The 12,227-nt window shown below is 33.1% G+C and overlaps 1 long non-coding RNA gene across 1 annotated transcript; it reads left to right on the top strand.

Moving 5' to 3' along the window:
• Positions 1 to 4,446: 4,446 nt before the first annotated feature.
• LOC143081838 (uncharacterized) lies at positions 4,447 to 11,114 on the top strand. Its single transcript, XR_012980114.1, has 3 exons — positions 4,447 to 4,517; positions 10,146 to 10,294; positions 10,805 to 11,114. It is a non-coding gene; the product is annotated as an uncharacterized LOC143081838 (long non-coding RNA).
• Positions 11,115 to 12,227: the final 1,113 nt, after the last annotated feature.

Below are 12,227 nucleotides of genomic sequence, written 5' to 3'. Positions count from 1 at the left end.
AAAATATGCCGCACAGCCCTATAGGTTGTGCATATGAGCTTTCCATTCTATGATGTGATTTTTTCAAAACTTCATAGTAAAAGTGCTAAAGTTTTAACCGTAAAGGGAGTTCCTATGGGAAAATGCATTGTCAATATTTACAGAAATGCAACCTAAAAAGTTATTTACAAAACTCCCTCAAACTGTAACTAATATGTTTTGAATATGGATATTGTTGTTCCGTCTTTATGTGCAATGTAACATTTAGAAAAGTCCTTACTGACACAAAACGCAAGAGGATCGTATATATAATCTTCAAATAAAGCGTCTACTAAAGTTCCAGTAATTTTTAGTTTATGAATGTTATTTGAATTTCGACCCAAAACGTATATGTTGTCAGCATTATCTGATACCATATTTCGTGGATTACGGAGGTCAGATGAAGCATAGGAAAAAACAGGACACCCATCTGATGTAATGCAACGAACGTCAATGTTGTTTGAATAACTAATGTTCCCATTTGAGCAAATAGACATATACCTAATCACAAACTGCATTTGTTTAAGACTTATTGATCTCTTAAAATTTCCAACCAAGTCTAAGACCTGTATTTTTCCTTTAACTGCTACAAATATGTTTTCCTTTGATGCGGCAATACCACGTGTACAATTTTTCACTTCTACCTGATTTGATATTCTACGTCTGTCGATGTCTAGAAACTGTATATATGGATCTGTTCTATTCGATATAACAGCAGTGTTTGTTCCAGGTATTGCTGTTATATCCCATGGTTGATATGGAGAGCTGATAGATGATTGGTAGACACCCTTTTCGTCACAGAAATGAACCTTTTCCGTATCCATATCACAGAAAACCAATGTGTTGTTATCTGATACCGTGATGCCAGTTACTCCTTTTATCGTTTTGCCTTTCATGTTGATGTCGTATAGATACGTTAATGATGTGATCTGGCGCTCCAGAACAACTGGAACCTGTGACTGGTTGTAGGGGACAAATGGAAAGGAAAAGGGTGTTTCCTTTATTTCTATTAATCCGAGATCTGCTATTTTTTCCTTCGAACCTCTTTCTACGAACGTAAGACTGGTGTTTGCAAACGATTCGGTAAGCTGCTTAACTTTGTTTTCAATTTCATCTAAGACTGGTTTAGATGAATGGATTGAAATAAACGCTTGTTTCAGAACCATGATCTCTTACAAATTCCAATCCCTCTTTTTCATATTTACATGATGTTACCAAATCAACTATCTCCTTCTCTTGTCGTTGTATTCTTGTTATGTATTTTTCTTTCCTTTCAGTTAATTGTTGTTTTAACGACCTTTCTAAAGATTCCAAACGGCTGATGACCTTCTGCTTTATTGATGCTATTTGTTCCAAAATTATCTGTTCTTCTTGTTCTATTCCACTACAGTTTTCCTTACGATTGTTAATCAATTTTTCTAAAGCTTCTAAAATAAAACGCAACTGTTGTTCCGAATCCAGAAACGACTGTGAGTGTTTAGAATTCTTTGAAGCAATATCAATCGATGTGACGCTTGTACATGCTAGATGATTTTTTGGCAAACATTCCTTACAACACAGTACATCATGATCAACACAAAAATAGTCAAAAGGTAAATTGTCATGCTCTGAACAATTATAGGATCTATTTATTGCTTTTGGTATTTTATCTCTGTCTACCAAATGGTGACTTATTGACATTTTTTGAACTTTATGAGCCTCTGAACATTCGGAACACCACTTGAATGCTGTACGAGTCCTACCACGTGCAGTACATGGTTCGCAATATTGGGCTGCCATATTTCTGCAATAAAGATAATTCAAAAGTAAACAATTAAGCTTTTTTTTTAGCATTTTCAAAAACAGATTCAATTAAAAAGATTATATCATCAGCAGAATATACTTCCCCATATATATATAACAAAAGCGTACAAATAATAGTTTTTGTATGTCTTTAAAGACAGATTTTCGACCCACAATTTTTATTTGTCGTGTTATACCTATATGTTACATACCTTTTGAAAATTGCTGCATTTTGGTCTATCGCGTAAATTATGTTGTCTAGCATTTTGTATGATGGCAGTGATAAACTCTACAGATATGTTAAATAATCATGCAGCTTGTATTTATCGTAATTTCAGATTCAAACCAGGAGATTTATGTATCTTAATACTTTTTATATGTAACACAAAATTGAAAGTCTATTTTCCTCCTAAAAACTCGTGTAATTTCACCTTACAAACCATCAGTATTCACACCAATTTTCATGTATTGTCAACAAACTAAAGCATCTGTATCCATTGTGATGTTATATAAATATTTAATAAAAGGATTAAATGTACGAGAACTCTATGTATATGGTTAATTGGTTGTCAATTTGAATACTTAACCATGCAGTGACACCGCACTGAACAATCTTTCGTTTATGAAAGAGCTGGCGAATTTGTCTGTTTATAGATAAACAAATATATAAGCGAATTTAGAATATCATTCATTACTCTTTTTGAACTCAATAAAAGACATAAAATTATTTGTTATATGTACGTATGTGGTAGTTGCAAATTCATCGAATCGAAATCAAATAGATACTAAATTTGTTTTAGGGAGAATGAAAGGTTTTTTTAACTATAGTATATGGAAACTGCTGTCATGAGAGTTTACATAAACTTTGACAAACTATGCACTCGCTAAAAATGCGTCTACAGTTTTTCGTAGTAAACACTGATTAAACAATGTATTTGTTTCTACTCTTGCAGCGTTCAGAAAACAGCATCAAAAGCCACACAACGTTTACAAAATTTTGGTTAGAAAGAAATGCACTCTTAATTATAATTGTCTAGTATTGTCAGTTTTCCTATCGAAGGTCGGTGGTTTTCTCCGGGCACTCCGGGTTCCTCCACCAATAAAAATTGACCGCCACGATATAGCATTAAAAGGGGCGTTAAAACACCAAAAATTAAATCAAAACTGAATGAGGAAACTAAAAAAATTTCATGAACAAAAATAAGTAGTTTGCTACAAAAAGAAGTAAGATTTGTATCATGAATTTCCGAGAAGTTTGCACTCCTGCCTAGGAGTCTACTTCCTGATCATTATATCAAAAACAGGAAATATAAATATGTGTCTTAAAGGTTAAAAACTTTTTTTTTAGATCGTTTGTGGCATGCATGTAGACTCACTGTTTCACATTTGTTTCAAGATGTACAGAAAAATTAGACTTGCATTGTCACTGTGGAAAATTAGTTAGTTGACTAAATATTTCGTTCCTGGAACTTTATTATACCTTCCTATTTAGTATTGAAGCATGCGTTTACAAATGCTTTAATAAAGCAATTGCTGCATGCTTTTTAGCACACAATATTATATACATACTAGTATTGGTTTTACATGCAAAGTGAATGGGCGTAGCCAACCGTTTAAAAAAGGGGGGTTCCAACCCAGGATAAAGGGGGTTTATAACTATATGTGCCCATTTCAAATGCATTTATCGTTAAAAAAAGGGGGGTTCCAACTCTCGGACCCCCCTGGATCCGCCACTGAAGGTGTATGATTAGTACAGCATATCATCAAACCCCATTTCTTAACAAGTAATCATAGGAATACAATATTCTTACATTCGTTGACCAGCATATCATACTACTAACTATGATAAATCAAAACAACATTTCACAAGGGACTAAAAATCTCAAGGAATCAAATACACTTCGGTGGCTGATCCAATGGGGCGGGCGATCTGTTTCCACGAGCTTTTGAATATTTTTCCAACAGATGTACTGCAAATGCAAAGCAAAAAAACTGTGCTTGGAATCGATAACATGCAATAGTTCATTAACACATTTAAAAAGTTAGATACATTGAAAGCTACCACAGACATTGAATCTTTCAGTATGTGTCACTACTGTCACAAGAACTATTACATTGCAATCAAGGTACTGATATAGCTGCCATAAGGCCGGGAGCAACCATTTAACTTCAAAAAGGGGGGTGTATGTTTTTTGGTAAAAAATTTTTTTATTAAAAAGGCATAAAAGTAAAGAATAGAAAATAAATGGTTGCTATCATATAAAGAATTGAGATTAATGAGCAAAACATTATAAAGAATAGAGAAACATGACCAAAAAAAAAAATCAAATAATAAAGAAATAATTTAAAAGATACCCATCCAGACCCTTTTGAATGTGGCAAGTTATGTTTGTGGCTTACATGTAAGCTATTAAAAGTTGGTCAAAAGTAAGTTTTTAATGATAACTTATTTTTCCAGTGAAAAATCAAATTCTTAACAAAGAATGATTTTGTAATCTGTTTCTTTCAGTCAACTTAATGAACAAGAGTTATCGTTCTTTCATTAGTCAATTTTCGAAATTGCGTATTTTATTTTTTCTGGTTACAAAACAGAAAAAAAAACCTTCAAAGAGGTGAAGGTCTCCTGGTTATTATTTTGCGAAGTAAAGGAAATATTAGTGATTTTATTTCCCTGGAGTAGCTAAAAACTTAACAGAACAGCTATGGGCATAGAATTGGTAGGTGCAATTTTCTCGAATAAATTTGCATCTGATATTTTTGATTATTTTTTATTTGTCTTGTTTTTGTATAACTGCGCAAATAAATGAAGAAAAAAAAATGATTTAATGTTCATTTTGTATTAAAAAGCTCAAATTCATAAATATTAAAACGTTTTATTCTCGTCGATTTGAAATTGAGAATATCTACATGTACTGGACAGGTGTGCTTCCCGGTTAAAAAAAAACACGTAATATCTATAAACCACAAATTACCAAAGTATGCATGGACTAACGGAATGTGGGATAACTCGACCCGACTTGGATCGAGTCATATCGGACCGACTGATAAGACAACTCGGACCGTCTATAAAGTCAACTCGGACCGTCTAATGACAATTCAGACAAAGTATTAAAAAAGGATTTGAACTATATGTCACCGTCGTATTTACATGTATAATCAAAATGTTTGATTTGTCATTCATCAGTTCATTCAATTCATTCATTCTACTTACTGTTTCATCATTCTCATTAATGTATGACATTTGACTGAATCTGACGACATTTCTAATATTACACGTCACTGCACAGTTTCAGATATACGTCATATAATATGATTTTGATAAGATAGAATATGCCGCATTGCACGCACGCGGGGGAAATGTACATCCTTTATAATATATAAATGTATATATGTTTTATTATTTCATTAACTGAATAGATATAACCGCCTTTCTTAGTGGATGCTTAAAGGGTTTGTAAATTTTGTTTTATACTTATTTGAAAAGTCTAATTTACACTTTCCACGATAGAGTTTGTAACTATTGGACCTCGGTGAAACCATTTGACCGCAAGCGTCATCATATTTCGCGGTCTCTTAAATGCAGCTACGGGATTGGCTAATTTATAGATTGCCACGGGAGATACATCGTCGCGTTGTACCTCTTGTACTGATCTAGAATTGACGACAGTGCAGAACGTAGCCTTACCATCCAGAATATATGAAAAAAACACGAAACAATCTGATTGTGTTTCTGCTCTTTATATTACGATACTAGTAGTTGATTTAGCCCCGACATTTATTGTCCGATGTCTCTTTCGGTATAATAAAACACTTACTGACTGGATATTCGTGGAATAGTAAGTTTATTGTCCCCTCGGATACAACTATTGCCCTCGGCTACGCCTCAGGGCAATAATTGCACCTCGGGGACAATAAATTTACTATTCCACTCATACCCAGTCAATAAGTACATGTATACATTTTATGTCACATGCATGCACTATTATTGTTTTTGAAGATGTGCAGTTAGTAAGTTATAAACACAACTTTCAGTATATCAAATTAAATGTAATATCATATATTATACATATTTTGTCTGTTTCAAAAACTTTCTGATATGCATAATTATATGATTTTGCTCTTTTTTATGTGTATCAATACATCTAAAAATTTAAATTGGCATGCCAATTTCTAGAGGTAGGAAGTATTTATATTTTGGCTTATTACATGAACACACCTACTGACTCATACAAATAAATGATGTTTTATTTGTGTCAGCTGTTCGTATTGATAATGTTGATGTGTTCGTTATTTATAAACAAGATTACTTACTAGTAGCTGACATACAGTATAGTGTACTTGACATACTTGCCATACATCGTTATATTTTGTATATATTTAAATATTTTAAATGACTGAATAATAGCCAACGATAAAATCTTACGCGGCGATGGATCATGAAATTATGATACACTATAGTACACTACAATATATAATATGTAACCAATCTAAAAGGGTACAACATCACGAAAAAAATAAAAAAAAAAAATAAAATGGACAAATGTTAAATATTTAGTATAACAGATATCCTTCATCAGTATGATTATGATGTAAAATGAATCATATCAATCTACTTTGATTAAACTAATCTTGAAATAATACAATAAAATTTTAATATATGTGTAGACTATATGAAAGGATAAAGTAGAAAATGATATGAAAAAGTAACGGAAGAGGTTATGTTAATTACAGGCATTTTAGGGATGTATTTGGCCTAAACATACTAAAGAATTAAATAGTACAAAATTATACATTTTGTACAATTCAATTTTGATTTAAAAAAAGGATTGAATAGGTAGATATAAATTTAAAATCTTTAAATCATCACTGTTTTAGGTATTTCAAATTTTGAATATTGTGCAAAGTTTGGGTTTTTTTTGTTTTTTTTTTTTATAAGAAATTTGTCGATTCCGTATAACGGAAGTTACAGGTTATACTGATAAATACAATTGTTATTTATTAAAGTGTGTAAGTACATTTGTAAAGATTTTTTATTTTCTAGGTTCGAATGATCTCCCCTAATCTCCTCCAAACAATTACTCATATAAGTATAAATATGTTTTTCATTTAACTTCAAAAGGGGGTATGTTTTCTTTTCTTAGACTATTTTTAGCTCACCTGACCTGAAAGGTCAAGTGAGCTTTTCTCATCACTTGTCGTCCGTCGTCCGTAAACTTTTACAAAAATCTTCTCCTCTGAAACTACTTGGCCAAATTTAACCAAACTTGGCCACAATCATCCTTGGGTATCTAGTTTAAAAAATGTGTCCGATGACCTGGCCATCCAATCAAGATGGCCGCCATCGCTAAAAATAGAACACAGGGGTAAAATGTATATTTTGGCTTATATCTTTGAAACCAAAGCATTTAGAGCAAATCTGACTGGAGTAAAATTGTTGATCAGGTCAAGATCTATCTGCCCTGAAATTTTCAGACGAATCGGACAACCTGTTGTTGGGTTGCTGCCCCTGAATTGCTTATTTTAAGGAAATTTTGCAGCTTTTGGTTATTATCTTGAATACTATTATAGATAGAGATAAACTGTTAACAGCAATAATGTTCAGCAAAGTAAGACCTACAAATAAGTCAACATGACCAAAATTGTCAGTCAACCCCTTAAGGAGTTATTGTCCTTTATAGTAAATTTTTAACAACTTTTCGTCATTTTTTGTAACTTGTACAAAAATCTTCTTCTCTGAAACTACTGGGCCAAATTTAACCAAACTTGGCCACAATTATCATTATGGTATATAGTTTAAAAAATGTGTCCGATGACCCTGCCTTCCAAACAAAATGGCCGACATGGCTAAAATTAGAACATAGTGGTAAAATGCAGTTTTTGCTTTATATCTTTGAAACTAAGACATTTAGGGCAAATCTTTCAAGATTTAAATGTCCATCAGAATAAGATCTATCCCCTCTCAAAATTTCAGATGAATCCGACAACCCGTTGTTGGGTTGCTGCCCTAAAATTTGTAATTTTAAGGAAATTTTGCAGTTTTTGGTTATTATCTTGAATACTATTATAGATAAAGATAAACTGTAAACAGCAATAATGTTCAGCAAAGTAAGATCTACAAATAAGTCAACATGATCAAAATTATTAGAGGACCCCTTAAGGAGTAATTGCCCTTTATAGTCAATATTGAACAACTTTTCGTCATTTTTGTAACTTGTACAAAAATCTTCTTTTCTATAACTATGGGCCAAATTTAACCAAATTTGGCCACAATCATTACTAGGATATCTATTTTTAAAAAGTGTCTAATGACCCCGCCTACCACCCAAGATGGCCGACATCAGTAAATACAGTAACAGGTGAGCGACACAGGCTCTTGAGAGCCTCTAGTTTTTTATATTCAATACTAGGAGGGATTTGCATTCGGACTATTGTTTTTGTTCATTTGCTTGATCAGAATATTTTTTTTTTATTGGGTATCCGAATATTTTTCTAGAATTTAAATGGTCTTTCCCTTATGGAACCACTTTTTTGCTCTCCCTTAGGTAGTCTCTTAAACTGGTTTCGCTATTCATGCATTGTATTGAATTTGTCACACCAGAGTACTGATATGTCCACTATAAAGGTAGATTTGGTGTTTAAATTGTCACAGTAGTCAGGGGCGGATCGAGGATTTTGGAAAGGGGGCCGAAGATTTTAAAGAAAAAATTTTTGGGCCCTTTTTTGGGCTAAAAACATAAAATAAGTGAAATCTGCACTTAATGGTTCCTGGCGTTGGGCATGCATATTTTGTAGTTACTGTAAAGGTGTAGGGTTGGACATTTTTGATGCTGTATTCTCCCTATTAATTATCTATCATAAAATGATAGTATGGATCCAAAACTATGTACTAATAAATTTGATGTGGGATTTGTCAGTAAAAAATAGACATGAAAAATTCTCGCCGGTTTGTTGTAAGTTAAGTTATCATAACCTCACAGATTTCTTGTTGTAAACAAGATATACGCCGGGCTATTCGATTGAATGTGTAATACGACCGACACGAGTTAAAAAAGACCAACAAGCAATTTTTATCCAAATGTTTGGTTGAATGATATGTTTCACCCAACAACACTAAGGGAAAAGAGGGGTTCCAAATCAACCAAAGGCTAAGAATGAGTCTGACATGACAACGAATTTATGAATGACGGCCGACAAATGGAGACATCAAGGCCACACCAAGCAGGCAAGTTGCAGTCTGGTCTTGAAAAAAGTATTCCATATATCAGATCTGCGTCAGACATGAAAATCCCTGTCACAAAATTTTTATATTCATCATGTCCATTTAATGCAAAGTAATTCTGTTGGAATTTTTCGTTTCTAATAGCAAAAACGATTTTTGTTTTCAATACAGATACGGCCAGAATTTTTGTTAAAGGCAAAAAATCAGAGTCAATTTGTTTCTCTGAAATATCTTAGACTGTCTCCCCAAATCAAATGGTTCGTACCTACGACTTTAAAGCTATCTAGAGCTTATACTGACCGGGGATCATTATTCAGCTACTAGTTTGTTATTTTGAAACAGGCTTGGGCGCTTGGGGTTAAACATGTTTTCGTAGTTAGATAATAATGCTGTGGAACCTTTTTCATGAGAGTGTAATAGTCTATAGAGTATTACTTTCTGTTTGGTGAAATAGTGAAATAGAAGTCAATACGTTCTTTTTCAATCCTGTGTCGCTATGAAGGTGTCATGATTGTCCTCCTTAGTCTAAGCAATGTGTTACTGTAAAAAATTCAAAATGACTGAGGGACGTTTTTTTCGACGCACTGGTCAACTCCACCAGAACGAATCACATGACTTGGTAATCAGTAAATTCCAGCGAAAAATATCTTTATATGTAAAGAATTGTCGCATAAAAATTAAATTCTAGAGTACATGGGAAATGGCAAAGTTTACGAAGTCTAGTCTGATTAATCATTTTACTAAAAAAAAAGTCCGAGCAAAAGGGGCGGGGGGGGATTACGCCCTCCACGCCCCCCTCTGGGTCCGCCACTGGTAGTTAACCCTCTTGCTGTCAGTTTTTTTTTCAAGGTTACATTTCGTGTGCCAGAAAATACGACAGCTCGACGTCTGTGAATTTAGATGTCCAACACGCCATAATGACCATTACATTTGGGACCCTTTAAAAAAAATAACACTGTTTAATCTTTGATCTTTTTTTTGAAAAAGATACAGCAATGAGGAGAAGCTTGCATAACATAAAACATGGGCATCACATATGTGTCCCTCCGGCACAGTCGGTGTGGACACGTGTGTCCCTCCGGCAGCAAGAGGGTTGAGAGAAATCAACACATGCTTTATTTTACAGGGTTTCCCAGCAGTAGCTGTTGGTATTGTTAGGTTGCGGTATCTGCTATACTTGCCAAGACTTACATCTACGACAAAAAGACGAAAAAAACACCAGTCGAACAATTAAAACAAGACTTAAAAAGAACTGGGAAACAAATTGACAAAGAGGTAAACATTTTGAGTAATTACTTATGATATATAAGAATCCTACAATTTTTGTTCAGATAATTATAGTTGTCTTTACAGAGAACTTCTTAAGACCACCACGACCTACACATGCTATAATATTAGTGGTTTTATTGTCTCTCCTGCAACTTTTGTCACAGTTTGCAGCGGCGGCGGTGCAAAAAGTTTACAACAAACTTTATACTTTAAAAGGTAGAAGACCTCGATGGCTATGTTTCATAACCTTGTGTAGAGATACCTTATGCTATCAAGTGTCCGTCTGATATATGTCAATTTTCCTTGACCTCAATTTCATGGTGCAGTGACTGCCTGAAAAAAATAGTTTGCGAAAACCAATGACTTTATATGAAAGAACACCAAAGTTTGTCATCTTTATGCCAGTTAAAAGCATGTTATTTTTTCTTTTCATAAAAATTGGAAAACAATTAGTTTGTTAACAGTATAGTGTATATTCTGTGTTTTTTTTTGTAATGGAATTTTCTTTTATTTTAGGCTAATAAAGTAGTGAAGGATGTAAAGGACCATTGCAAGGATGGTTTAAAATAATAGTGATGTACCTTAAAGCTAAACAAAAATTAGACTACCTCTATGTGAACAGTTTATTAATAAAATGGAAGATAAATAAAACATTTACTTTTGTCCTGTCTGCGACAAGGCTCAGAATGCGTGACATAGAGATTAAAAACCACCGGTGGCAAAACTTGTGCAAAGCTTTATATTTCAAAGAGAGGCAGACCTTCAAGTTGAATTGTATTCTGCCATTACAGATATTGTAAACCTGTAGATATTCATAAAATCAAGTATACGACGCCCAACCTATTTTTGGGCTTTTAAGTCTTCGGACAATCTATCTGTTATTTTAACATTAGAAACATAACTTATAAATCTTAAAGCCGATCAATAGTAAATGTTTATCTAGTTTGTCTTCTACAATAAAACCAGGTTCTATTTCAACTCGTCCATTCGAGTCATCTATGATAAACACAGTGCCTAATGTTGCAAATAATTCAATTTGTTCATTTTAAACATCAAATACATCTATATTATACTTTTTGTAACAGGTGGTATTTAAATAACACACATATAAATTTTTATTCTTTTGCATAGTACGTTTGTCAAATTTTAACCAGAGCATACTTTCAACTTTATCTTTAACTACTTCGATAAATTAATTGACATGATCCTTTTTATAGAACAATACTACGCCACCACCATTAAATTTTGATCTAGCCAAATATTTTTTTCATATGCTAAGCCATTTAATTCAAACTCATCCTGGCGTTTGACCTAGCATTCACTAACACAATAAAACGTCGTATTCATTACTATTTGGATACAAAAGTAACTGATATTCCTGATCACGTAGTCAGTTTCCAACTATAGGCCTAAGACTTTTGAAATATTCCAATAGATTTAAGAAGATCTGGTATGAGTGACAATGAGACAATTATCAATTTGTATTATGAGTTTTCCATATGCATCTGATTTAACTAACGCCTTGAAGGAACTTGAAGCCACAATTGGTGAACTTTCAAACATTAAAGTAAATCGGTTTATCGACTATCTACATGATTTTTTTTTTTATATCTGTGGAGAAGTTGCGTGGGATAAAGATGTTTTAGATCTGTCTACGTACTATTACTCCAAATCTGTGTGGGAAACAAATCATATTGTAGTTTCTGAGTTTCACTTGATTAAAGTTTCGAATGAAACAGCCGACTCTAAGCTTAAATGTTTACGCTCAATATTCTGTATGACAGATAGAACTAAGATAAACTATTTAGTAGTAGTAGTTGGTGATAGGAAATCTTATGATATTCTAATTAAATTAAATCAGAATGTGGGTTTTGCCATACACTGGAGGTTGGCATATTTTTTTTTTTAATCTACTTCCGGTGTTTATTAAGATATATTA

The sequence above is a fragment of the Mytilus galloprovincialis genome, chromosome 7 (assembly GCF_965363235.1).
Source record: "Mytilus galloprovincialis chromosome 7, xbMytGall1.hap1.1, whole genome shotgun sequence".
Taxonomy (NCBI): Eukaryota; Metazoa; Mollusca; class Bivalvia; order Mytilida; family Mytilidae; genus Mytilus; species Mytilus galloprovincialis.
The sequence above is the reverse complement of the archived record's forward strand: the minus strand, read 5'-3'. Positions and strand labels throughout refer to the sequence as shown.